This window comes from Suricata suricatta, chromosome X, assembly GCF_006229205.1.
Source record: "Suricata suricatta isolate VVHF042 chromosome X, meerkat_22Aug2017_6uvM2_HiC, whole genome shotgun sequence".
Classification (NCBI taxonomy): domain Eukaryota; kingdom Metazoa; phylum Chordata; class Mammalia; order Carnivora; family Herpestidae; genus Suricata; species Suricata suricatta.
Window position 1 is genome coordinate 1,371,239 of NC_043717.1, and position 27,959 is coordinate 1,399,197.

Below are 27,959 nucleotides of genomic sequence, written 5' to 3' on the forward strand. Positions count from 1 at the left end.
GTGGGGGGGGGGGGGGGGGCGCTGTGCAAACGGTTCTGAGGCACCTGCTCCTCCGGGTCTCACACGGGTCATAAACTTGGGGTATTTGACTCCTCTTTTATTTTTATTTTTGTTTTGTTGGTGGAGGCGTGCACCGAAACCGCGGACACACACACTTGTGTGTACATATTTGCATATGAACGCACGTGTACGTCTAAGGGTGTTGACGGATCGCGTGTGTGGATGATACCGCATAATTCGGAAAAGCCGTGTTCTTTCCTGGTGCTATTTTAACGGATTACACTGCGGAGCTAATCATAACTATTCTACTAACATCGTTGACACGCGGGCTATTGAATCCAGACTGTGCATTTTCAAGTTCCCTCAGGGCAAAAACGTATCTTCCGTTTGGAGGTCTGCTCACCTGTATACAGACGGAGCCCAATGAGTGCGTTCTTTCCGATAAAACTTTATAGGCACGGAAACTGGAGTTTCCTGTCAACGTCACACGTGCACGAGATAGTTTAAATGTAACAGAAAATAGGAAATAGAAAGGCCGTCCCCTCCAAGGCCGGGCAGAAGGCAGTGGCTGACCTGTGACTCTAGAGTGTGGATCTGGGGAAAGAAGTGAATTTCCAGGAAGGGCACGGAACCTGAGAGAAAGATATTATAAAAGCAGGAAGTGTCACCGGCCTGTGGGGGCATTTTGATTCAGTATCCTATTCTTTCTCCAGCATCTTAGAGCCCTGTCCCACTGCACTCCTGAGAAGTGTGAAAGCAAAATAAAATAGAGGAAAAGTCACTTAAATTAAATGAAGTAACATAAAAATAAAATAAGTGACTTTTCTTTTTTTCAAAAGTCTCCAAAACACAAAGTAAAATAAACCACGTGTTTTACCAAAAATAAACAAAACATAGTAACCCACCTTTTCTTTTTTCAAAAATAAATAAATAAAATAAAATAATAACACAAACCACTTTTTCTTTTCTCAAAAAAGTTACCAAAAATTGAATAAAATAAACTACTTTTTCTTTTCTCAGAAAAGTTAACAAAATAAATAAAATAATGAAATAATGAAGATAAAATAAAATCGAAAATAAACTAAACTGCTTTTTCTTTTTTCAAAAAGTTTCCAAAAATAAAATAAAATAAGCGACTTTGTTTTTTGAAAGAAGTTATGAAAAATGAAAATAAAATAGCTTTTCTTTTTCCAAAAAAACTTACCAAACATAAATAAAACAAAATAATAAAAGAAAACAAAATAAAGTAATACAAAGCCACATTTTCTTTCTTCTGGGTTGTTACATTCCATCCTGAGATTCTTACTTCACATCGAGTTTTCTAAAGGCAACGTGTCCCGTTAGCTTGAGAAAAGACATATGAAGCATGAGTGGGTCAGACCAGTATCTCAGAACCCGCACACCTGAGCAGGGCTGGCCCACCGGGGTAATGAACATGCAGATTGACCAGCATTCACAGAAGGGGCCCCTTCATCATAGCGAGATGGATTTTAACCACCCAGTGTCAGAGAAAACTGTTCTGAACCGAAGGTACCAGGAGACGTCTACCTAACAAAACTTAGCAACACACTTGTAAAAACAACAACAATGAAAAAACTCCTCTGTCTTTCATTAGTTTCCCCCATAAATTTGGCAGCTCTCAAAGCCCAAATCCCCTCTCGTTAAAATGGCATATATGCCCCTGAATGTAGGCATTGACTTGAGGTTTTACTTCTTTTCTGCAAACGTTGGTGCTTCTAAGATATTAATAAAACTGTATGTTTCCCCCCCCTTCCGTTCCAACTGCCCTTTAATTCACGCCTCTCAGGAACAGCGCCTAAGAGGGTAGAGGAAAAGTTTTTGATCTGCACAGCAGTCAATGTTTAAATGCTGAGGATGTCCTTCACAACAGTTTATTTGAAATTAGTGACCATCCCTAATTTTCCGTGACATTGTTCTTCAGTTTATATCAACTAGACAATGAAAAGTCATCTCATTTACCCCTTTAGTCCGACTGACTTTCAGAACTCAAGCTGACCTTGGCGCCCTGCTTTGGATTCTGTGTCTCCCTGTCGCTCTGTTCCTCTCTACTTGCTCTCTGTCTTCCCAGGTCGGCCAGGTGTCCTGGGAAGCCCTGGAGTAGGTGTGTCCCTGCAGGTGCATCTGCTCCCCCCCCACCCCGTTCTGCCCGCTCTGTGGCCACAAAACCCTCCCCAGAAAACGGGCTCATGGGGAGATCACTTTGCAGGACGCTGAGAGTCAGCTCACAGACACTTGCTCCTGCCCCTCTCTGCTCAGTGTCCTCCAGCCCCAAACACTCAGGAAGTGAATTCTCATCACAGGCTAGATGCAAAACAGTTTCTACAAGTCGGAGAATCTTACACCGTGTGACTCATGTACACTACCGAGCAATGCCATGCTGTTGGAAAAATCAGTAAAATTACGGGGGTGCCTGGGGGCTCAGTCGCTTATGCATCTGGCAGACAGACAGATAGACGTGAGGGACAGACAGACAGACATGGCAGACAGACAGATAGACAGAGTACATGGATGGATAGAAGCTGGTTCCGACGGAAACTCCACTCCGCGGATTTTACTACTATTTTATTACTTTATTTTATCATTATTTTATTTTGTTTTATTTTATTTTAAGTTCACTTTTGATTTTTTTGTTTTATCGTAACTTCACTTTATTTTATTTTGACTTCACTTTATTTTGTTATTTTATTTTATTATTATTTTATTTTGTTTTGTTTTATTTTATTTTTAAATTTCATTTAAGTTCACTTTATTTTATCATTTTATTTTAACTTCACTTTATTATTTTATTTTAATTTAATTTAATTTGTTTTAATTTAATTTCCCTTTATTTTATTATTTTACTGTATTTTATTTGATGTTTCAGTTAAATTAAGTTTAATTTAGTATTACTTCATTTTATTTTATTTTACTTCATTTTATTGTATTATTTTATTTTATTTACTTTATTGTACTTATCTTGTTATATTTTAATTTAATTTAACTTTATTTAACTTCATTTTTTATTATTGTATTTATTTTATTTTATTTCATTTCATTTCATTTATTTTTATTTATTTTTTCAATGTTTATTTTTGAGAGACATCATGAACAGGAAAGGGCAGAGAGAGAGGGAGACACAGAATCCAAAGCAGGCTCCAGGCCCTGAGCTGTCAGCACAGAGCCCGACACGGGGCTCGAACCCACGAAACGTGAGATCATGACCTGAGCCGAAGTCAGTCAGTTAACCAACTGTGCCACCCAGGTGCCCCTATTTTATTTAACTTTAATGTAATTTAACTTAACTCCATTTTTTATTTTATTTTATTTTATTTTATTTATTTTATTTTATTTTATTATTTTATGGGGTGAGACGTGGAGGTTTCAATCCTCACCTGCATCCGTGCGGACACTGACTTCTTCGGCTCAGCCCCGAGTGAACTGCAGAAGCAGGGCGCCGACGAGGGGGTCCAGGACCCAGTCAGTTACTGGGGGGCGGTGCCTTGGGAGGTTTTCAGACGGCACCTGACTCACAATAGCTTGACTTACGATAGTTCGAGCTGACGGTGGTGCAGAAGCGATCGGCATTTCGTGGCAGGTGTGCTTAGACTTTGGGTGTTTTCTGGAGTCGTGACACATGATCCGGGGTCCCCTTCGCACAAGTGGACGTTGGGACACAGAGCAACACACAGCAACCAAGTACGCTCTGCCCCACCTCCTTTGCCCCTTGACCTGACACTCATGTCCTCCTGCCTTGGCATTTCGGCTTCTTTCGCCTCCAAACACGGTTGAGCTGGATTGTTCCGAGCGTCCCTTGTGACATGCTCTGGATCCTTTGTGACCCAAAGACAGAGAGAGTTTTCCCAAACCTTTCTTTGTGTGCGTGCCTAACGCAGGCGGATTTTCTCTCCTGCCGGGTTCTTTCCCTCCAATGAAATGTCGTCCATGCACAGGTCACTCGAGGTGAACCTTTGCTCCAACACCAGGAAGCGGGATCCACGTCTGAGAAATCTTGGCTGACGGGGAGCTCACTACCTGTAAGGAAGGTGCAAGAACTGCAGTGATTTTGATCTGGAAGATTCCCTAATCCATGCAGTCCTTGAACAACAAGTGGAGGCAGGTTGAAAAGCAGATGGAAATTTCACGAGCCCACCAGGCTCCAACACTGGGAAGCGCCATCCACTTTTGAGACATGTTAGCTGACGGGGAGCTCACTACCTAGAAGGAAGGTGTAAGAAGTGCAGTGACTTTTGATCTGAAAGATTCCATAATCTGTGCAATCCAGGAACAAACAGGGCCACCTAGACACAGGGGTCAAGTTCCAAAGACAGAGAAGTGAGTCACAGTCTCATGGAATCCCGAAATCCAGCTCGGGAAGCCCGGTGACCCTTTCAAAACCCAAAACAGGTTACCTGGGTCCTGGCCCACACTGACTCCCGTGTTACGGGCTAGGCGTCCCGGGCCTGGGTCACCTCGCGGCTGTCATTCCCCGACTCGAGCCTCCTGGCCATGAAGACATAAGACGCCGTGTTGGCCCAGGGTCTGGCTGGACGCGTCTCTGTTCATGCATTAAAGGAGAGAGAAATATTCCAGTGGATTCCGTGTTTCAGGAATGATTATTTTCCGCTTTCACTCCTGTGGCTTCCTGTCGGCCCCGGGTCCCCGTAGCTCGGTCGTGCCTTGACCTGCGACCCTGCGTCATCTTCACGACCGCCTGCGGGTTCCGTTCAAACGTCATTATGGAGGGAAGACCGGGAAACAGAAATGTGGGTGTTTCCTGTGCCAGCCTGGGAATCAGCATTTTCCCCTCCTTCCTCGTCCTCTTCCCAATCTGCCCTAGTCTTACCGAACAATTTTCATGAACTTGAAACTGGCATTCGGCCCGAACCATATTGCCGTTTGACACAGAGCATCCCTGCAAGGACACTTCCAAGAGCCCCATTTTGGTCGTCGGGGTATCTGTGCGGTGGAGGAGGCCACGGGACACAGAGGGGACCATGCACGCCCGTGCCCTCCTGCAGGGCTGCTCACGGGGGTCAGGCTGCACCCGACGGCTCCTTCAGCAGCAGCAGGACTGCCTTGCTGGCCCCGGAGACAGCAGCCCAGCGGAGGTGGCCCCCGGGGAGGAAATCGCCCTCCTCTCTGCCCGTGGGAGCAAACCTCCCCCTGCTGGACCGCAGGGTCTGTGCAGAATGCCTTCCGTCTGATGCTGTGACCCTCGGTTTGTTTGGGGTCGGAGGTCCTTGTGCAGCGGCTGCAAACCCCATGGGGGGGGGGGCCGGCGAGGGAGGGATCTCAGAGCTCAGGGGCCTGGGGGCAGCCTGTTGGTCAAGCCGGATGGGTAGGGTGTGGACAAGGCTCTCTGCGTGCAGGAAGCCAGGCGGAGGGGGCAGGGGCCGTGGGGCTGCAGGTGGGGGGCACGGGGTCTGCACTCAGCTGCGGGGGGGGGGGGGGGGGGGGGGGGGGGGGGGGGGGGGGGGGGGGGGGGGGGGGGGGGGGGGGGGGGGGGGGGGGGGGGGGGGGCTTTGCTGTGCAGGAGGCCTCCCTGCCGTGCTGCCCAGCAGAAGCCTCTCAGGAGGAATGCGGAAGAAAGAGGGCGTCCTCAGGGGGACTCCGCTTTGGTTCTGCTTTGGCTCAGGCTCCCAGCAGGAGCGGGGGAAGGTGGGCCGGGGGTCAGGAGGCCACAGGCTTGGAAGCAGCTCCTGATATGCAAAGAGAGCCCGACAGAGAATGAAATGTTCCGTTAAGGCCCGGCCAGCCCTGCTGGAGACACAGGGACCCTTTGTGCAAAGCCCTGGGGACCAGGTTCCTGCACAGTTTGGTTTGTAAGTGCAGGTGAGCTCAGCCAGGGCCAGGAACGGGGGCCGAGGGGCCAGGCCGTCCTGCAGAGGGTGGACAGAACACTGGGGTCCACGCAGACCCTACAGTACCGTCTACACAGCGTGAAGAAGGAGTGAGCTCCCAGAGCACAGCAGACCCGCAGGAAACGCAAATGCATGTTCCTTACGGCAAAGAGCTGATCCGAAAAGGGGTTCACACTCTATGATGCCGGCTGTGGAACATTCTGGAAAAGGCAAAACTATGCAGACAGTAGAATGGTGGGTGGTCGTCAGGTTGGGGGGCACTGGGAGGGGCACTTGGAGTTTTTCGGGCAGTAAATCTGCTCTGTGTGGGGCCATAAGGGGGCTGACCCGTCATAGGACATTTGCCCAAAGCCGTAGAAGGTGCACCACCCAGAATAAAGACCCGTGTCCGCTGGGCTCTGGGCTCTGGACGGTCAGGAAGGGTCCGTGCACGTTCACCAGGTGTATAAAATGCACACAGCGGGCATCTGGTTCCAACTGACCTGAATATAAGTTTTTGTGCTTTTTTTGGTCCCCAAATCAGATGCCATTTTGCTTTCTTTGCAATGGATAAGAACGCATGATTCAAAATTACTCTCATTTGTATGTTAACCAAAAGTTTGGGTTATAAGGCAGCTCCGGCTTGAAGCTCCCAGATCTGAGAGATGCAACGAAACCTCCGTTTCTATGTAGCCAGTGACAGGCTCAGAGCACATATTTCTGCCCCCAGACCTCTGGACTCAACCATGAGCCTTCCATGGAGTCAGCTCTCGGTGCGGATTTTATTTATTGGCACTTGATGGCTCAGAGTATGTAATCTTTCAGAGCAAAGTACCCAAACTGGCCAGAAATGTTCCTTTTTCCCCCTGCAAGAAGTACGTTCTAAAGAGTCTGTTCCCTCTGAAGATCAGCTTTTCCTGGTCCACGTCCTCACCAACCAGGAGCCTTATGTTCGTGGCCGTCACCGTGCCTTTCCATAGTCAGCCCGACAATGCAGCCGCTGAGCTCAACCTGACAAGCAAAATCACGTCCGACCCAAGGGCGAGCCGTTATCCGTGTTTAAGAATTCCTTAAGAAGCTTTTGAACAGACTCAAAGCGGTGCATTAGGTTTCTGTAAATATTGGCTTTAGTTGATTTTTTTTTAAAAGGCGAGGGATTCGTGAGGTACCTCTACAAACGGTGTCCATAATTTAACATGACGGTTTAGAACGCATTACGTTGCGGTTAGGGGGAAAAAGCTTGGCTTTCTCATAGTTTATTAAATAAAAGAACCCACAAATAAGCAAATGCATATTCTCAAAGAGAGTTCTCCTTGGCAGACAGACTTGCATGTGTTTGTTCTTTGCCCACGGAAAAGCCCAGTAGGCGGGAAGAATTTACTGGAAACGGTACACGGAGACTGCGCTGTGTTCTTTTTTAGGATTCTTTTGGGGAATTGATTTCTCAAGCTCAGAGTTACTGCCAAGGTGCTTCACGGTCACCAAGAAGTTTTTGTTTCTCTAAAAGGAAGTAGAGTTTGCTTTGGATGCTGTCGGCCACATTGTGGACTTGGGCTCCCAGGTGCCCTGCCATGGTCCCCAGAGGAAGGGGCATCCCGACGGGTGTGGAAATATGGGGTCAGCCCTCCCCATTTCGGACCCCGGACAGCAGGATCCTGTCTCTTCTACCTGCGGTGCCTTCCTTGGGTCCTTCCCTGAAAATGGTCCATGGAGAAGGTATGGCGTCTTCTATGTACATAGGCAGATGGGATCATAACACTTTGCAGGTGTGTGTGCTGATATGTATAACATGGACGGGTATTTTTATGAATCTTTTGAGCAGGTGCAGTGCCAGGAGCCTAGGTAACATAATGCAGGAGTATCATCGCCCTTGGCACAAAATTTCAGGGTGCATAAGTGACTAAATCTAGTAGCCAACGTACATAATATTTTAGTTACACACAGACACAGACACAGAGGTCAGAGACCATAAGACTTTTCCCATAAAACGGACACACAGCATGTGCCCTGAGCCCTGCTTTGTAAGTTAAGACTCTAACTGGTTTATTTTTTTAAATTATTTAATGTTTTTTATTTATTTTTGAGAGAGACAGAGAGAGACCACGCAAGCAGGGGAGGGTCAGACAGAGAAACAGACACAGAATCTGAAGCAGCTCCAGGCTCCGAGCTGTCAGCACAGAGCCTGATGCGGGGCTCAAACCGACGAACTGTGAGATCATGACCTGAGCTGAAGCTGGATGCTCAACCGACTGAGCCACCCAGGCGCCCCCGACTCTAGCTTGTTTAAAGACCTGAGCTCTGCCTTCATCTCTGGGGAGCTGACCTCCATTGAGGTCATTGAAACAGGGAGTTCTCCAGTAGAGGCAGAGGTTGACATTGGTTGGCATTGCTTTTTGCATATGGTGGCACATCATTGCGTGCTGGGCACCTACCTTCCACGGCTCCCCAGGACGGGTCCACAGGAGCTCTGCCTTCGGTGCTTTCCCGGACCCTACCCTATGCACCTCTTCCTGGGACTGACTTCAACCTGCCACCTTTGTCCTGTCCACCAAGCACCAACACGTCCACCGTGACACCTGTCCGGAGTCCTGCGGTCTTTCTAGTGAATTCCTAATACAGAGGATGACCTTGGGGACCCCGATCCCTCCAGCTGGTGTCAGAAGTGACACGTGTCCAATGGAAACGGGTTCCCCTGATGGGAACTTGGCTCTGCCTTGCACCTCCTCTATGTTCACATCGATGAGAAGCAGTCCTTTCCATGTTGGGTTTCGTCACAGAAAAATCTGTTCTATTTTTGTTTATGTGTGTGGATGAGAGAGAGATGGATTGGAGCTGCCTAATGAGGTTCTAATAATAACGTTTCAGGATTCGTGGAATTTTAAAGGACAAGGGGAAATTTTGAAGTGCATGGTCACGCATAACTTTTCTTGGCTTTTCATATTTTTCTGGCGATTTATGTTCTTTGCTTCCTTGTATCCACACAGCTGTTTGCACTTGAATCTAGTGGGAGGGACCTTGGTTAATGATAAGGAACTCCCATATTCGTCATGCTGGCGACATCCAGCGTTGAGCACATTTTTTTTTGCAAAGAGACCTGAGCACCAGCCTGTGGTGACCCATATAATCTGATGCAATGGTTTGCAGGATGCCTGGGCGGCTCAGTCCGTTGAGCATCGACTTTGGCTCAGGTCATGATCTCACGGTTCATGAGTTCGAGCCCCGCGTCGGGCTCTGTGCTGACAGCTCGGAGCCTGGAGCTGCTTCCGATTCTGTCTCTCCCTCTCTCTCTGCTCCTCCTTTGATGGTGCTCTATCTCTCCCTCTCTCTCTGTCTCAAGAATAAATAAACATAAAAAAATACGTTTAAAAAAACACACAGATGATTTGCAAAAGTTGCAGCATTCAGGGACAAAGAGGGCTTGTTTATCCCAAAGCCTATCACGTGGGACCCTCGAAGATCACAGCTGCCTTCGGTCTAGGACAGTGTCTGGGTTGCCCTGGGAGCCGTTGGAGGCGGGTTATAAAGAAAATCCAGTGGGTCTGGCTTTCCAAGAAAACACCAGAGCGAGATGGAGAGAGCGTTGGCAGGAGCAGGGTCTTGTTGGGTGATGGGGTGACTCTCATGAACCTGTGAGCCCCTGGGCTCCGGCGGTCTGGCCCCCGCCCCGAGGGAGGGTCCGATGGCCTGGAATTCCATCTGCGATTGGAAACACTGGCTTCTTTGAGGCACATCTTTGCCCCATTTGCGACGCGGCAGGTCGTCCAAATGCACCCTGGTTCGCTTTGCAAAGCTTCTCCCATTTTTACGGACCCAAGCAACTATTTCAGAAGTGTGCGGACACGGGGGTGACGGGTGGTGTCTGTGGTCGCGTTAGAATGTTCTAGAAGAGCTGGCATTGGCTGAGCGTAATCTTTAGGCTGTGCCAATACACCTGGTCGACGCAGACTTGGAATCGTGAGGTGGGGCCAGCTTGCTCGGTCCGGTGAAGGCATACGAATCTCGAATCCCAAGAGCCAGGAGCGTGGCCATCTTGGGAGATCCCATGCTGCTGTGAGTTCAAATCATTTCAGGACGTACAAATAACAGGCTCCTCTCTGCGTTCATGGAGGTGGTGGACACATTTCCAAGAAAGCACGTATCTCTTATTTTATGATATTTTTATTGGCTTCTGACCTTTCTCCGCACGAAAGACATCTTTTGAGACACTAAACTTATAAAAATATATTGGGCTCAAAAAAGGCACCCTTGGGGACATTCGCAGCTGTATGACTAAACGATGAATTCACGGCCATTTCTGTATTTCCTCCAATCTCAAGGATGGCAACCAAACGCAGAGGTTCTTTAAAAATGAATCATTTGGCAGATGCTAAGTGAGCAAGCACTTGCAGAAGATTGCTTTCTCTTAAGCTGCAAGAAGAGGTACCCGCTGACCAAAGCAAGCTCCCTTTTAGGTCACCGATGCAGAGACTTGACGTGAAGCATGGACCACGCAGCTTTCCATGAGGAAATATGAAGGATCATTTTATGTTTCACTGTGCACGTCCAAAGCCAAGATGGGTTTGCACTAGACTCTATCGACCACGAATGTGATGGCATTTTACTGCAACTTGGGGGAAGGAGGGAATCACAAAATCTGTCTTCCAAAACAATAGCTCGGGTTAAAAGAAAACCCAAGCATGACTGATTTCATTAGCCTTCCGGGGTGTTTGCACAACGTCCCGAACCTTTAAATCTTTATCAGTTTATGCGAGCGGCTGGCAGATTCTGGCCCGTGGGTCAGATCACACTTGCCGTCTGTCTTTCTTGCATGACCATGAGCCAAGAGTGGTTTCCACATTTATAAATATTTGAGAAAGTTCAGAGGATGGATAATAACTTGGGACGCGACATTTTGTGGGCACACGGCCAGGCTGATTCATTTATGTATCCTCTGCAGCTGCTTTCTTATGGTCTTGGCGTAGCTGAGAAGCGGCCGGCCCACACTGCTGAAAATATTTACTATCTGGCCCCGGGATGTTTGCTGATATCCAGAGTAGAAAGTTAGTTAAGGAAACCCAGGCTCTGGAGCTCTAGAGATGTAGTTGGATGTCATCCGTGAATTCGTGCGTTCTTGCAAACAACATGAGTAGACAACACGGGAACCCATTCATCCATACATTAGGAACTAGAGATCCAGCAAGGACAACCATAAGGAAGACACCAAAGGAGGTGCAGGATCTTTGGGGATGAGTAGGAACAAGACAAGTCTTGGAAGAGAAGGTGCATCACTAATGCAGGGCAGCTTTCGCTGAGGTGGGTGAGGCAGAGATGGGCAAAGCAAAGGGATTTTGGATTGGACTCAACATCCCAAATCAACCTTTCTCCCTGCCTTGTCCTCACATGTCCTCAGCCTCAGGCCATCCCCTCTTGTTTAAAATCGACCTTTCCAGCCCCAGACAAAGGGTCCACGATTCCTGACTTGATGGGAAGACAGAGAACAGGTGTGTGCTACTCTGGACAGAATCTACCCTGCACATTATGAGTTTCCACCTTTGAGGGGAAATGTCGCATCTCGTGAAACGTGCACCGGAAGCCAGTCAGCGTCCTGGACAGTTACTTCATGCCTTCCATCTCTTGGGCATTAGCTTTTAAGCAACCTAACTTCTGTGTCAAGAACAATGGGGAATTCAGTGAAGACGGAAGACAAAAAATGTAAGTTGTCATATTTATGAAACCGCAGTTCTGGTAGAGTTTTAATGCTTTTGGGTATACTTGTTTTGTCGTCTTGCAGTTGGAAAGGGCCTCTGTGTTTGAAAGACAGTATTTGTTGTGTAAGGTCTGGAGTGATTCCAGGAAAGACGTTTTGCAGTTAGGGAATTCGTTATGAATGCATATCTATGGGTCACCGGGCTCCGGTGTGAAATAGTTTAAAGTGTTGTGAAATCATTTTTTAATGTTAATTTAATTAGTGTGTGTGTGTGTGTAAGTGAGAGACAGAGCATGAGCAGAGAGGGGTAGAGAGAGAAGGAGATGCAGAATCCCAAGCAGGCTCCACAGTGTCCGCACAAGCCCAACACAGGGCTCAAATCCATGCACTGCAAGATCATGACCTGAGCTGAAACCAACAGTGAGATGCTCAATCGACTGAGCCACCCAGGAGCCATATGTGGCATCATTTAACATATATTTTGTCATGTAAATAGATTATGCTGAAATTTGGCAAAGGATTTTGTCAATGGGAAGGAGGGAAGGAGGGAAGGAAGGAAAGGAGGGAGGGAAGAAGGAAGGAAAAGTCACCATGTGAAAAAGGCAAGTAAAGAAACCATAATTATCAAAAAGACAGTGAACAGAACTGTTTTCTCTATTGCAGAAGAGGTTCACAGACTGCAGGGTTCAATCGGTGGCACCATGAGGCCAGTGGAAACACCATGTTGTCTGTCGCCTTAAGGTCATGACTACTGAGTTTCAGGTGATGGGTGGGACCACGGACAACGATGGGCCCCGAAAAGTTCTGTTGCTGCCTCAGACTCTGCTCTGCTGGGCACAGAGCACTGCCCAGAAAATAACCAGGAAAATGGGTCAGAGGGAGGTGAGCAAAGAAAAGGGAAACAGATATTAGAATGTGATCAATATTATTTACAATATGCTATATACACAGGCTTGTTGCCCCCCATTCCTATTTCCAGTGGCCAACAGGTGGAAGCAACCCAAGGGTCCATGGACAGATGGACGGGTGGGTGAGTGCATGGATGGATGGATGGATGGATGGATGGATGGATGGATGGACGGATAGATGAATGGATGGATGGATGGATGGATGAGTTGATGGATAGATGGGTGGATGAATGGATGAATGGATGAGTTGATGTATATATGTATGTATGTATGTATGGATGGATGGATGGATGGATGGATGGATGGATGGATGGAGAGGTGGGTGGATGGATGTATAGATGAGTTGGTGAATGGATGAAGGAATGAATGGATGGGTGGATGGTTGGATGAGTGGGTGGATGGACAGGTGGACAGATGGATGGACGGATGGACGAATGGATGGATGGATGGATGGATGGATGGATGGACGGACAGACGGATGGAGATGGGGTGGATGGATGGATGGATGGATGAATGGATGGATGGTTGGATGGATGGAAGAACAGATGGGTGTATAGATGGATGTGTGGATGGATGGATGGATGGATGGATGGATGGATGGATGGATTGATGGATGGATGGATGAATGAACAGTTAGTTGGTTGGATGGACGGATAGATGGATAAGCAGTGTGGGGTCCATCCCCACAATGGAGTTACACTGGAATATGATGCAGCCTTCAAAAGAAAGGACGTTCTGCACCTGCTACCATGTAGATTGACCTAGAGGACATGATGCTCAGTGACATAAACCAGAAGGACAAATCCCGTGTGATTCCAGTTATAAGGGGTTCTTAGCAGAGTCACATTCATAGAGATGACAGTACATGGTGCAGTCAGGGGCTGCGGGTGGGAATAGGAATCAGTGTTTCATGGGGACAGATCTTCAGTTGGGGAAGATGGAAAGTTCCAGAGACGGATGGTGAGGATGCTTACACAATAGTGTGAATGTGCTCAATGCCACTGAGCTCCGCACACAAACCTTCTAATTTCTGTATAAGTCTAATTACATGAAATAGAAGTGGGGGTTTTGATTTTTTACTTTGCTTTTCTGTTTGGAGTGTCATTGTAACTACTGTAGTGTAAATGACGGAAAATAATTGCATATGTTAAAAAAATAAATTGTGTTACATTAAAAAAAAAGAATGCTACATTTTGTTTTCTGCATATTCTACCATCATCTTTAAGAAGTTTTTTGAAATAATTCCTGTGCTTTGTTATGGGGTCAACATTGATTCTCAAAAGAATCTTCAAGATTTGCATAGGAAAAAAACATCAAGTTTGGGTTCTGAAGGAATGAAGCAAAAGTTAATCGTGTTTGTGCGTTTTTGAACAGCTGGACCTCTTCGCCTGTCTCTTGTGTTTGCAGATCATTCGCTGCTTAATGTGCTCCTGGCATAACCGCCAAGGTCTGTTTGTAAACAGAGCAGAAAGCAGCCTGGGGAAGGGCTGTGTCCTGGGAGCGAGGACACGGGGAAGAGTGGGTCCATGATGAGTTCAGGTCTCCCCGGAGGAGGTGCCCGGTGAAGGCGCTGAGCCCTGGCCCGTGGTGTGATCCCACACAGCCTGTGCGTCGTGCGGAGTGCTCCCCTGATTTTGGTCTCAACCCAGAGGGGAATGTCCAGTTTGACAAGCTCATTTGCAGGCTGCTTTGGTGCATCTTCCCCTGCATGGGGTGGGGGGGAAGATCCATAGACTCGCGGAAGGAGCCGGAGTCTGCTGCGGGGTCTGATGCTCCCAGAAAAATGCATTCCCAAGTGTGCACAGACCTGCAGAGCCTTGGTCACAATAAACAGCGTGAACGAGAGAGAGGAGAGGGCGATCCCAGATGGGGTAACCCTGCAAGACACGTGAACCCTGCAGGTAAGTCGCTGATTCGTGGGGTGGGGCTGAGCTGGATGCAGAGGAAGCGATCCCACAAAGCAAAAGCAGGCTGAGATGAGGGGCGAGGGTTGGCATGTGGGGGGAGGCACCCTTGGGTCATTGCTGCCCCTGAGATTTCAGCGCAGAGGAGGCAAATTTTACGATAAAGATGGCGGACGACCTCATGAACCCCACGGGGGGGACATGACACTGTAGCTGCAGAACGAGGTACAAATGTAGAGACAGATTCGGAGAGGCGCCTGTAGAGGCCAGCGTGCTGATGTTGCTGGCGGGTTGCTGTGCCGCCAGACCCGGTGGACCCCTGGCGTGTCCAGAGGAGGCTTTGATTGCCCCATCTGGGGAGGGCTGCAGGTGGGTGCAGACCAGGGATGCTGCAAAGCACCTCAGGGTGCACGGGATGCCCACAGTGGAGAGGGAGCCAGCCCCAGAGGCCAGTGGCTCTGGGTGACATCCAGCAAGTCCAGTCCTGGCTTCTCCAAATGATTTAAAAGATAGAAGAAAGACACAGTCAATGCAGAAAATGCAGACAGAGAAATTATCTGTGCATGTGTGTGTATAAACAGGTCAACATTTCAGATATAAATATAAGCAAATATATACATGTAATCAATGTACAACAAAATGTAGAAAATATATACAATTTCATTATGTACATATGATATATACTCTATGAAGATATGCATGTGTATATAATAAAATATATGGTATACATAATGTCAATAAAATATGTATATACAAATGTGTACAGATATATACACAACATAAATAAAACATGTACATACCAATATGCATGGATGCCACACATTATGTAAATAAAATATGTATATATTAAATATGTGTTATATAACAGAAATTAAATATATGCATATATAAATATAATATAAATGTTCATATATTTTTTGGCAGAGATAAAAATCTTTCTCCACTTGCATTTTTAAATTGAAAGGGGTTACTGATAAGAAAAAACAAATGCAGGAAAGATGGCTATGATAAATGGACGAAGAAGGCCATGACTCTTGTGACCCATCCCGTTGAGAGGTGGTTTACGTCCCCACCATTGAATGAGGGCTGTCTCATCAGTGTCACGTGCAAATCAGGGAAAGGGACACCATGCACTTTCCAGATCTTGACGCCAGGGGGTTCCCTCCTAATAGCCTGTAGAGAGTACAAGACAGCCCAGGGTCTTGTGGGACATAATGACCATCGTCGTGGCCAATGGCCAGCCAGTGTCCACAAGCAGAGCCACCTGGCTGATGGTCAGCCAAGCACGGATCCGTGGGTGAGCCTGGCTGAGCCCTGATGCCCAGATTCTCAACCCACAGGATGGAGGGCTCAATAGCGATTGTTGCCTGAAGACACGAAAAGTCGGGGTGATTTGTTACACAGCCAGAACTGACCGATGCATTGACACCAATGCAGACCCGTATCCTCCAAGAATAAAGAGAAAGTGACGTTACCGACGGAGAAACAGAAATCAGATGCCATTAAGCGTGTCATCGAGAAGATTGTTTGTGAAGAGACTGTGTGGCAAAGCCATCCACTTTCAGTATTAACTGAAACATAGAATTCCAAAGCTGTGAGTCAACAGGAGAGTTCGGTGTGCAAAGCATCAGCATTCTTGACCTCCTTTCTGCACACAAGACATAAGAGAATTACGCGATGGATTCCAGACCAAGAAGGAAGAAAGGGTAGGACCCGAAAAGCAATACGATTCACCCATGGGGATTAGAGTGGACAGCAGACATCAAGGGTCTCCCAGAAAAATGTTATCGGGATACAGTGCAGAGAGACATAAGAGGGGGAACCAGAAGATCTAACTGAGGGGGTGAAGGATGTTGCTTTGTCAACAAAAGGAAAATAATTACAAACACTACTTGGCTGTGCCAGTTATGCCTTAATGTGAAGCAACCCATTTCTAAAGAAATTTAAGAAACAGTTGTCTCTGGAAACACAAAACAGAGACAATTCTTCATCATTCAAGGCAATTCTGAAGGGGCCAATGAGAAAACCCACTGCAGATTCATTAACATCTCTTTTGAATTAATAATGTTTCAATTAAGATAATTTCCTCGTGTTGGGTGTAGTTTTGTTTTCCTCTTAAACTGATTTTCTGCTTCACTGACAGAATCATTTTTCTCAAGGGAATTAAGCCAAGACGTCAAATGGCTTCCGTTTTATTTTGATTTTATTTATTTTTTGAGTTTCTTGACAAGTTGGTTTCCATATAACACCCAATGCTTTTCCCCACAAGTGCCCTCCTCCATGCCCATCACCCCCCTTCCCCTTCCCCCTCCTTTGAATGTTTATGTAGATACCAAATTCACCTTATAATCATTTTATCCAAGAAATAACTACATTTTGCTCTTTGAGAATCTAAGTTCCTAAGACATATGATATAGTTTCTAAAAAAAATTAGTATTTTCATATTCTTTTAGTTTTTACTTAGCAGTACTGTTGACAAAATAGTCTCTGGTCTTGTGATGTGTGATATTCCATTTGGGTATTTTTCTTTTCCTTTAAATTAAACGGATTTCCTTTCATTTTTATCATAATTCTACCTTAAAGACAGAGCATGAGCGGGGGGGAAGGGCCAAGGGAAAGAGAGAGAGGATCTTGGCAGGCTCCAGGCTCAGCTTGGACCCAGATGTGGGACTCCATCCCAGGACCCTGGGATCATGGAAGAGCTGAAATCAAGACACATACTCCACTGACTGAGCCACCGAGGGGCGCAAAATGGATTTTCTTTTTTTTTTTAATTTTTAACATTTATTTTTGAGAGAGAGAGAGAGAGAGCGCGCGCGCGCACGGGTGGGGGCGGGGCAGAGAGAGGGAGACACAGAATCGACCCTGCTCCAGGCTGAGCCGTCAGCGCAGAGCCCGACGCGGGACTCGAACCCACAAACTGTGAGATCATGATCTGAATTGAAGTCAGACGCTCAACTGACTGAACCACTCAGGTGCCCCATAGATGAGGCAATCACGGAACAACTTAAATTTTCTTCTTCTACGTTTCAATTTCCCAAATTTTGTCTCCTATCTTATTATTTTCTAACTAGAAACTGAGTGATTATAATGCCCAACCGTGCCAAGATTTACAAGGTCTTAGAAGGGGCGACTTGCCGTTTACCGTTGGGGCAGAGTCTAGTTTCCATTCTGCAGAAGCCATTGGACGCACTTGTGTCCCCTTCCTGAACTATAGGTCTACACAAACCAGGGTTCTGATTTGGAGAAACGGGAGCTCCTCCCTCAGTTTTAGCAGAAATGAGTGGAAAATAATGAGCCCGAGATGTTCACCCAATAAGGAAATATGTCAGAAAGGATTTTCCATGTGAAAATGAAAATCCCTGTTGAGAGAGACCCTGCAAGGAAATCCATCTTTGTCCGTCCATGTTTGAGATCGCGTTACACAATTACTTTGAAAATTACACAAAGGAAAAATTAGATTCTGTCGTGATCCGTGGAATGGGTCCGTCTAAGGTACATCACTGTGGGAGCTACACATGGAAATCTGCGTTTCACCGTCTGTCACCGGCCACATTGATGTTTCATAGAGATCAACCCTAGAAACACAATCTGGGGCACCGGGGGCTCAGTCAGGGGGCTGTCCAGTCCTTGAGGTCCGCTCAGGTCATGATCTCAAGGTCCTGAGTAGACTCTTCTCCTCCCCACTCTCACAGGTGCTCTGTCTCTCAAACAAAACCCACCACAATCTGCATGTCTTCAGAGATTCCTTGGCCACCGTAATTCCTGGATCTCCGAAATCACTGAGACACCACATGAAGTAAATGCTTCCGGATTAATTGCTTACCTGGAATCCGCCTGTCCAATTAAACTTAATACCAGATGTGATTCCTCAATTCAGGGTAAAACTAATTCCCTGCATTCTCGGACCTTATGAATGTCCTGTGTTAAGGGCTCCTGGTCACTTTAAGCTTTGTTCATTTTCCATATAAAGTGAGAATATTTTAAAACTATCCTTTTTAAAAGTATTTATTTATTTATGTTTATTTGAGAGAGAGAGAGAGAGAGAGAGAGACCAGGGAAAGGGGCAGAGAGAGAGGGAGAAAGAATCCCAAGCAGACTGTATACTCACTCAGCACAGAGCCTGATGTGGGGCTCCAACCCACACCCTGGGCTCATGATCTGAGCAGAAATCAAGAGTCCAATGCTCAAATGACTGAGCCATCCCGGCGCCCCTAAAACGAGAATATTTTAAAGTTGTTCTTCATGGGTTCCTAAAGTTTGAGTTCCCTTCCCTTTTATCATCTTTGAATAAAGTTCGATATTTACGTGTCTACTTTTTCTCCTCCACGTAGCGGCAAATTGGCCTCCTGTTTTCTTGCCTGGAGACTGTATGATTATTGTATTTAAATCTATATGCCACGCTTTGCAATTTATTCCCAGCTTATTTATAGCACATATAATTCAATATGTAATTAAAATTAAATGCATGAAAATGAGAGATTGTGAAATACAGCAACCATCATTAAACTTCGACTTTTTAAACAAGATTTTATTCCGTAATCTCTACACTCAATATGGAACTTGAAGTTATAGCCCCCAGATCAAGAGTTGCATGCTCTATTTATCAACAGACCCAGCCAGGCATTCCTGATTTTTTTTTAATAATTATCATTAATTTTATTTTGTAAGTACTTTTTTTAAATTTATTTTTTTTTTAGTTTATTGTCAAATTGGTTTACATACTTTTTTTTTTCTTAATGGACGTCCTTCATTTTCAGCAATTAATGTTGCTGTTAAGGTGTTAGGGTCAACGGTTTGCCTTCCGTCCATCGTCCACCCAGGCTGAAATGGGTGTGGTATGGCTAAGACCCAGCACCATCACGGAGGCGGTGGGCAGTAGTTTGTTATTTGTTGGCTTATTTCTCTGTGTTTCCTCCAGAGACAAATAATTACTTCAGTTAGTGTAATTGAGGCTTTCCACTTCTCTACTAAATATTCACTTAATGGTGCTTCTATTTAAATTACAAAAATGTTGGGTTTATAGAGCCAGGACCGCTAAATTACAGGTTTCTCCCCTCTTTGAAAAGAAATTAATTTTTTGACCTGAAATGAAAGCCCAGAGCATTTAAACTCAAGAGAAAAAAATATGTGGAATGACTCATGTTTCTTTGGTGTTGGTACAATTCATCTTTGATTTCTTGCCCAGCAATATGGTGGCCATATTTTCCCAACCACACTCAGCCCACATGCCTGGGAGGGTGAAGGCAAAAGGGGAAAAGACAAGCATTGAAGCTAGGGATGAGATACTCAGATTGGACCCCTTGTCCTAGAACGGACCCTTTCTATGCCCCTGACTTTTCCTGACCTCCCTGCATTCTACTCTTGGGCGTAACATGGCTGTGAGTTCATTTCCCATAAATATGAGTTTCCATTCTTTCTTTTTCTTTCCAAAGTGGGAGAGAGTACTTTGAATCCAGGCTGATCTGAGAAGTCCTGGCCGCCTAGCCGCCTAATTAGTGGCTGCTCTCTCTCCTTGTTCAGGGAAGTCACTCTGGACGAAGCCTGGAGAGCCGTGTGCCCTTTGCTCAGGGGCTGCGGGAATCTCATAAAGTAGCTGTTGATAAAATCTCGGTAGGTGACATCCTATGCTTGAGGACAGCGCCATGATTCTAACTGGACCCAGACAGTTTGCAAACGGGCTTCAATGTGGAGAAAACTCTACTTCGGATGGGAGATGCTGTCCATGTCTTGTCTGCTAATGGTGATACGAAGCGGCCTCTCCACCTGCTGAATGGGTTGAGAGAGCTTTGATAAAAGTGAGCAACTACTATGATCATGTAATGTGCACTTAACAGAGACAGAGACTTTTGTGTATAAGCATAACAAATTTCTGCTTCAGTTTTCCCCTTTCTTGGCCATAGTCTGGTTGCCTCTATGGATGGCTAAGAACTACAACCCACCCACCCCCACCGGAAAGACCCTAATAGGTTTCCAGATTACTATCTGCATGTACTTTACAAATGTGCGCATATACACACTTATGTAATGATTGAGGAGAGTTGATGCTAGATACAGGATTTTAAAGAGTGTATTCTATTCGTTTTTGTCTCTCTAGACCATATAATTTTTCCTTCTTTAAACCATCCCTATTTGGCTAACATAACCACATTTAGTATGCCGTTAAAAAAACAACACATCCGATTCATGCAAAATAAATTTGGAGAGTCAGCTGGTGAAGTTTTGGTTGCTTTCCTTTTTACTCTCTCCAGAAGCAAAATAAAAGGCTGCATGAGGTGTGGTCCCAGAGGTCTTGCCCCTAATGTCCTCATTCTGTTCATTACCACCCACCAGGTCTCTAGCCACCAGCCCACAACCTTGTGGCCACACTGCCTCCATCCACACCGTGGTCTTTCCATCTGCTGGGCTCAGCACAACCTTCCCATCCTTCCGGCTTCCTTGGTGCCTCTCTGGCTTCAGGGCATCTGGCGTCTTTGTGTGCACGCCAACGCCAGGGCTCCCTCCTGATGCTTCACGCCTTCCCAGGGGCCTCAGATGAACTTCCCTGCAAAGAAAGTGCTTTCCCAAAGCAAACAGCCATGCAACTTGACCTCACTGCCTTTCTCCCTGGAGAACTCAGGGTTTGCTCCTGAGCCCAATCAGAAACCAACCTTTGCCCATGTGCCAAGTTTCTGATGATGAAGTTAACATGACTGATTGGGTGGGTTTCCTAAAATGGAATCGACGAGCAGAATAAACATTTCAAAGGTCAATAAGAAGAAGAGGCGAGTCTTTTGCACGGAATTAATGGTAGGATGAGTAGCGTCTCTGATTATGCAGTTTGGTCTCAGTCTGGATTGTCTCCTGAGCTCACAGCTGTCTTTCTTCCTTCTTCTGGGGCCACATCACCAAGGGATAAAACATGAGAGCATGTCGGCCTACACTGTGAACCAGCAACAGTCCAATCTCTTAGCTACGTACATGTATATGATCTATCTATCTACCTATCTATCTATGTATCCATCCATCCATCCATCCATCCATCCATCCATCCATGCCTCTATCCATCCATTCATGCATTCTTCTATCTATTCATCCATTCATCATATCTATCTATCCACCTATCATATCTATCTACTATCTATCTACTATCTATCTACTATCTATCTATCTATCTATCTATCTATCTATCTATCTATCTATCTATCAATCTATCCATCCATCATATCTATCTATCCACCCATCATATCTATCTACCATATCTATCTATCTACTATCTATCTATCATCTATCTATCTATCTATCTATCTATCTATCTATCTATCTATCTATCTATCTATCTATCTATCTGCCTGTCCATCTATCCATCTATCCATCCACTCTTCCATGCATTCTTCTATCTATCTATCTATCTATCTATCTATCTATCTGCCTGTCCATCTATCCATCTATGCATCCACTCTTCCATGCATTCTTCTATCTGTCTATCTATCTATCATCTATCTATCTATCTATCTATCTATCTATCTATCTATCTATCTATCTATCTGCCTGTCCATCTATCCATCCATCCATCCACTCTTCCATGCATTCTTCTATCTGTCTATCTATCTATCTATCTATCTATCTATCTATCTATCTATCTGTCTACCTACCCATCCATCCATGTATCCATTCATGCATTCTTCTATCATCTATCATCTATCTATCCATCCATTCATCCATTCATCATATCTATTCACCTATCATATCTACTTATCTATCTATCTATCTAGCTAGCTAGCTATCCATCCATCCATCTTTCTATCTATCTGTCATCTATTATCTATCATCACCTGTCTACCATCAATATGCCACTCCTAGGGAGTTTCAAAGGGGTTATTGGGAAAGTTGGAGGTCTTCTGTCTGCTAACCAGATTATTTAGAATACAATCGAAACTGCTTTAGTAACAACTAAGAGGGAAATCTGAGTTGTTGGAAGAAAAAGAGAGGTGACTACCCATCCTGAGTGGATTTCCTCTGCCTTGATTTCACCGAGTTTCCTCCTGGCTTGTGTCTTTCCTAGAAATGGAAGTTGTATATATAAGTCCTAGATGTGCATCATTTGAGCCCTTTCTTTAAGAGGGCTCCCATTTTCACTGTGTTTACGGCATATTTGGAGGCACAGAAGTTCTTAATTGTAAGTTGGTTCACATGGTGTTTTCTTCAATGACTAATGTTTTTGTTTAAAAGACTCCATCTCGGCTCTGAGGAGAGAAAGATATTTTTCCTGTATTTTCTTGACAACATTGAACTGTAATCCATCTGGAGGTGTGTGTGTGTGTGTGTGTGTGTGTGTGTGTGTGTGTGTGTTCATATGGTTTTCATTTTTTTCCATATGGAAAGCCAACATTGCAACGTCCTTTATTGGTAGCTGTGTATTTACTGACTGATCAGTCATCTTTATTCTCTTGTGTGAAATGGCACATGCTGGTCGACCTGGTTCCAATCCCAGCTCCTGTGGCTGCTTCCCTGGGGCCTTTATCTGACCACCGGAGCCTGGTGGACACGTCGGAGGCAGGCCACAGTGCCGGGCCCTTATGGCCTTTGGGAAACAGCCCCCGCTTAGGAATGACAATCCGTGCTGAGTAGGTACCTCCGCCCCCGTAGCCCACAGCTGGGGTCAAGTGTTCATTCAACACTTTCTTCAAAACTCTCTGCAAGACTGAACGCCAGCTAGCCATGTTCGTGACCTACTTGAGAAGTACCCGCTTCATTGCTCTGTCGTTGGCTCTGCTTCCCAGAATCAACTCCTGGCTAGAGTTCTTGAGGGAAGGTCTTATTCTGAGGAGGCACTGTGTGAAAGGGTATATGTCTCCTGTCTTTCTCACACACACATGCACACAGGCACACACTTCCTTATCTACTACAACTATCATCTGTGTATCTATCATCTGTCTTTGTATCTATTATTTCTGTGTATTGATGTATATATGTATCTATTATCCATCAATTATCTATCTATCTATCTATCTATCTATCTATCTATCTACCCATTCATCCATTCATTGTATCTATGTATCTATATCCATCCATACATCCATCCAAACATCCATCCATCCAATCATCTATCCATCATGTCTATCAGTCAATCTATCTATCTATCTATCTATCTATCTATCTATCTATCTATCTATCTATCTACTTACCTATCCGTCCATCCATCCATCCATCCATCCATCCATCCATCCATCCATCATACCATAGAGTTCTTGAGAGAAGGTCTTATTCTGAGGAAGCATGGTGTAAAAGGGTATATGTCTCTTCTCTCTCTCTCTCACACACACACACAGAGACACACATGCACACACATCCTTATCTACTATAACTATCATGTGTGTATCTATCATCTGTCTATGTATTTCTCTATTATTTCTGTGTAGTGATGTATATATATATATATATATATATGTTATCCATCAATTATCTATCTATCTATCTATCTATCTATCTATCTATCTATCTATCTATCTATCATGTATTCACCAAGAATTCTCTCTGTTCCTTTATCTACATCCAGAACTTCCTTTCTGTCTTGTTAGCATTTTAACTACTGTAAGATGTGGTTTAAAAATAATATTTTCTATAGCATTTTTAGTTGTCTTCAGAGGGACAGTCTATCCAAATTGCCTGCTCCTCTGCCACTCAGCCCATAAGAATTTTGGACTCAGGCTATCCGGTTCTGTGAAGGACCTTACTTGTGATTTTTATTCAAAATGCATGTAATCATGGGGGCCTGGATGCTTCAGTTGGTTGAGTGTCTGAATTCAGTTCAGGTCATGATCTCATGGCTCATAAGTTTGAGCCTCGTGTTGGGCTCTGTGTTGATAGCTCAGAGCATGGGGTCTACTTCCGATTCTGTGTCTCCCCCATCTCTGCGTCTCCCCTGCTGACACTCTGTCTTTCTCTGTCTCTCAAAAATAACCATTTGAAAAACTTAAAAACAAAATACATTTAAGCTGTCCATGCAACATGAGGGAATTGACAAGTTCATCCTGGGATATCCATGCATTTACTTAAATGTCATACAACAGGTTTCAATATGTGTTCACAACCTTTTGCAAACAGCTCTTTCATATTATTCAATAAATTTATCCTCGAGGTCTTAGGTATTTTCCTGTCCTTGTAAAAACATTCTTTTATTATTTCCCATGCTAATTTTTGTTGCTAATTCAGAGACACTCATTGATAGTATATAGTATACTCACACCTAAACTATTACATATATTTTAAATCCTGTAGAAACTGTTAGTATCTTTATATTGAAGATAGTATCTGTGAACAAATGTATCTTTGTCTTTCTCATCTTCATGCCATGAATTTCTCTCTCTCTCTCTCCCCCACCTCTCTCTCTCCCTCTCCGTTAGAAATTCCACTGGTGTGTTGAATAGAAACATTGATAACAGGAATTCTGGACTTATTACTGACTTAAAGGAAAGAACTCTAAGAGATTCCCATGTGGACACCTGGGGGGCCCAGTCAGTTGAATGTCCAACTTTGGCTCAGGTCATGATCTCAAGGCTTGTGGATTTGAGCCCTTTGTCAGGCCTGGAGCTGCTTCAGATTCTGTGTCTCCCTCTCTCTCTCCTCCTCATCCTCTCATGCTCTGTCTCTCTCTTCCTCTCAAAAATAAAACATCAAAAAAACTTTTAACTGCTCCATAAACTCCAAAGAAACGTATGCATGTCTTATTATACCTTATAAATTACATTGTACTCATTTGCATTCCTGTTTATTTTCTAGACATGTAAACACATGTTTAAAAAAATAAAAAGATAAAAAGAAAAAATGTCCTGAGGACAGATAAATGGTTCACTGCTTTTTTCATTTTTCTAGTAAGTGAGATCATTAAAAAAAAAAGTTAAGCCTCATTTATTAGTCTCAACATTTCAGAACATAAGAGCAGTTTACTATTCAAAAAGAAAAGAATGAAATATTCTCCGTATAATATAATGGTCTTTCTCCAAAGATCCGTTAACAACATGGCCCTTGCACGGATGAGCAGACAGATTGATAACTGGTTGGTTAGACATATTTATTGTTCTTATTTTCACTGAGGTCAATGAAATTTATCTCAGCCCATCCCAGGACACTGGAGAGTTACTGTTTGATGTTTACCAGCCACACCTCGAGCAGTTCCGGGCATGTCAGATATTTTTAGTAAATACATTGATATAATTGGACAAAACTGAGTTGAGCCTAGTGATAGAATCACATCGTGTTTCCAGGGCTGTTATAACCAAGTCAAACAGGATAGCTTAAAGCTGCAGAACTTGGTTGTCTCTTGAGCAGAAGCCCAACATCAAAGTGTCAGTAGGGCCGTAAGCCCGGAATCCCAATGGAAGGATCCTTCCTTGCCTCTTCCAGATTCTTCTGGTTGTTGGCAAACCTTGCCCTTCGTTGACTGGCAGCCATATTGTTCCCATCGCCTCCTTTGTCAACTCATGGACTTCTCGCCGTGTTCCTGTGTCTTCCCGTGTTGTTCTCATGATCTTTTAAGGACCCCGTTCCCACTGCATTAGAGTTCACTTTAACTACCTCATGTTGCATTATTTATATCTGCAAAAACCCTATTTCCAAGTAAGGTTTCATTCACAATTACTGTGGTTCAGGACTTGAATGTAGCTTTTTGGGGAGGCACACAGGTCACCCCACATAAAGAATTCGAGACGAGTCAGCCACAGTAGCAACCAAGTCCATTTATAGACCCTGATGTTGGAGTCCGTCGGCTTGCCCTCCGTGCCCAGATCGTGTGACCGAAGCTTAGTTTCTAAGTATTTAGGATGTCGCTGAGCCCAGATAAAAATGAAATGAGTGCACAGAGCTTAAACTTTTTCCGATCAGGCCAATCCGGTGACTGTAAGTAGTTGCGTCATATAGGAAAACGGAGCCATGTGCATACCTGAGTCACATGGTCAGTGTTTTCCTGGACCCCTGGGTATCTCTGGGGTCCTTAGATCTCAGTTCCAAGGGGGGCTGGACTGCAGTCACAGCAGATGGGTCGGCCAGAGCACACTGACCTGGAGAAGTTGGACGGGGTTCCAAGGCAAGTGGAAACTGATGAAAGTCTTGGCAAAAGGCTGGTAAAAGAGCACTAAAGAAGAAGAAGGCGGGAAAAGCACTTGGAGGGAGATGGAAATGGATGAAGGGGTTCCATATAACTTGCCATATGTTAGCAAATTGAACAGGTTCTCAGGAGCCCAAGCATTGGCTCTGGGCAGCCGCCACACCAAAAACGGGGAAGGTACTTAGTTTCCGAATAGGGACTAGGTGTGCAGAGTGGCCGATGGTCTGGTTGGGGATGGTGGGCTCGAGGGGAAAGGGTGGGAGCAGGAGGCTTCCACAGCAGCGTCGGACTCGGCTTGGGCTGCCATGACACAGAAGCTCAGGTTGGGGAGCTTGGCCAACGGACACATGCAGGCTGGACATCCAAGGTCAAGGTGTGGTCATGGTTAGTTCCTTGTAAGTGTTCTCTTCCTGGTTCATAGGTGGGCACCTTCTCACTGTGCCCTTGAATGGCCTTCCCTCTGTTCACAGACACAGAGAGAACCTGAAACACTAGAAGAGACATCAGATCTCTGTGTGCACACGTCTGCAGGGAGGGGGTGGGGGGAGCTGATGGGACGGTCAAGAGGAAGTGATATCTTACGGTCCCCAAGGAGGGGCCACAGGGACACAGAGGCCTGGTGGCTTCAAGTTCCCAAGAGCGTGTGTGAACCTCCAGACAAACGCGGCGGTCAGGAAGGCAGCAGACAGAGATCTGAGGGGCGTTCTGCAAACTCGTGTTCTTGAACATATTGGTAGGGGCTCTGAGAGACCAAGAAAGAGACACACAGAGACAGAGATGCAGAGAGAGACCCACAGATGTCATATGCTCAAATATGATTGGAATATGTGGGTGGGTTTCGTCACAGTCTTTAAAATGCTGCTCAGCTTCACGGTGACCCTTGGGGCTTGTACAGCTGGTGGTGCTTTTCTTCTTCTCTTACTGCACCTGCTCACCTGCGGGAACAGAGCAAAGGCAGGAGGGCTGGAGGGGAGGCCAGGAGAGGCCACACCTCTAGGACAGGGTCCAGACCCACGTGGAGCCATATGCCATTGTCCATGTCAGCCATGCAGACATCACTGGGCCTCTGACATCTGGCTCTGGCAGAGACCCTGATTTCCTTCCCAAACTAGTCTGTTTTCCTGGTCTGGCTCCAGCCTGGGAGGCCACCGCCCCCATCTGCCTTGGATGAAGGACCTATTTGGGGCCAATGTGCAGGCTCTGAGCCCCATTGTCAGCCATTCCATAGCCAGGCCCTGCGGGGAGCCCTGGCATCTGACATCTGTGGAGACAAATCTGAGATCCGGGGGGGGGGGGTGGCCCTGAGATCCAGGCAGGACCCCTGAGATCCAGGAGGGGCAGGACCCCTGAGATCCAGGCAGGGCCCCTGAGATCCAGGCAGGACCCCTGAGATCCAGGCAGGATCCCTGAGATACAGGCAGGACCCCTGAGATCCAGGCAGGGCCACTAACATCCCGGCAGGACCCTGAGACCCAGGCAGGACCCTGAGATCCAGGCAGGACCCCTGAGATCCAGGCAGGACACTGAGATCCAGGC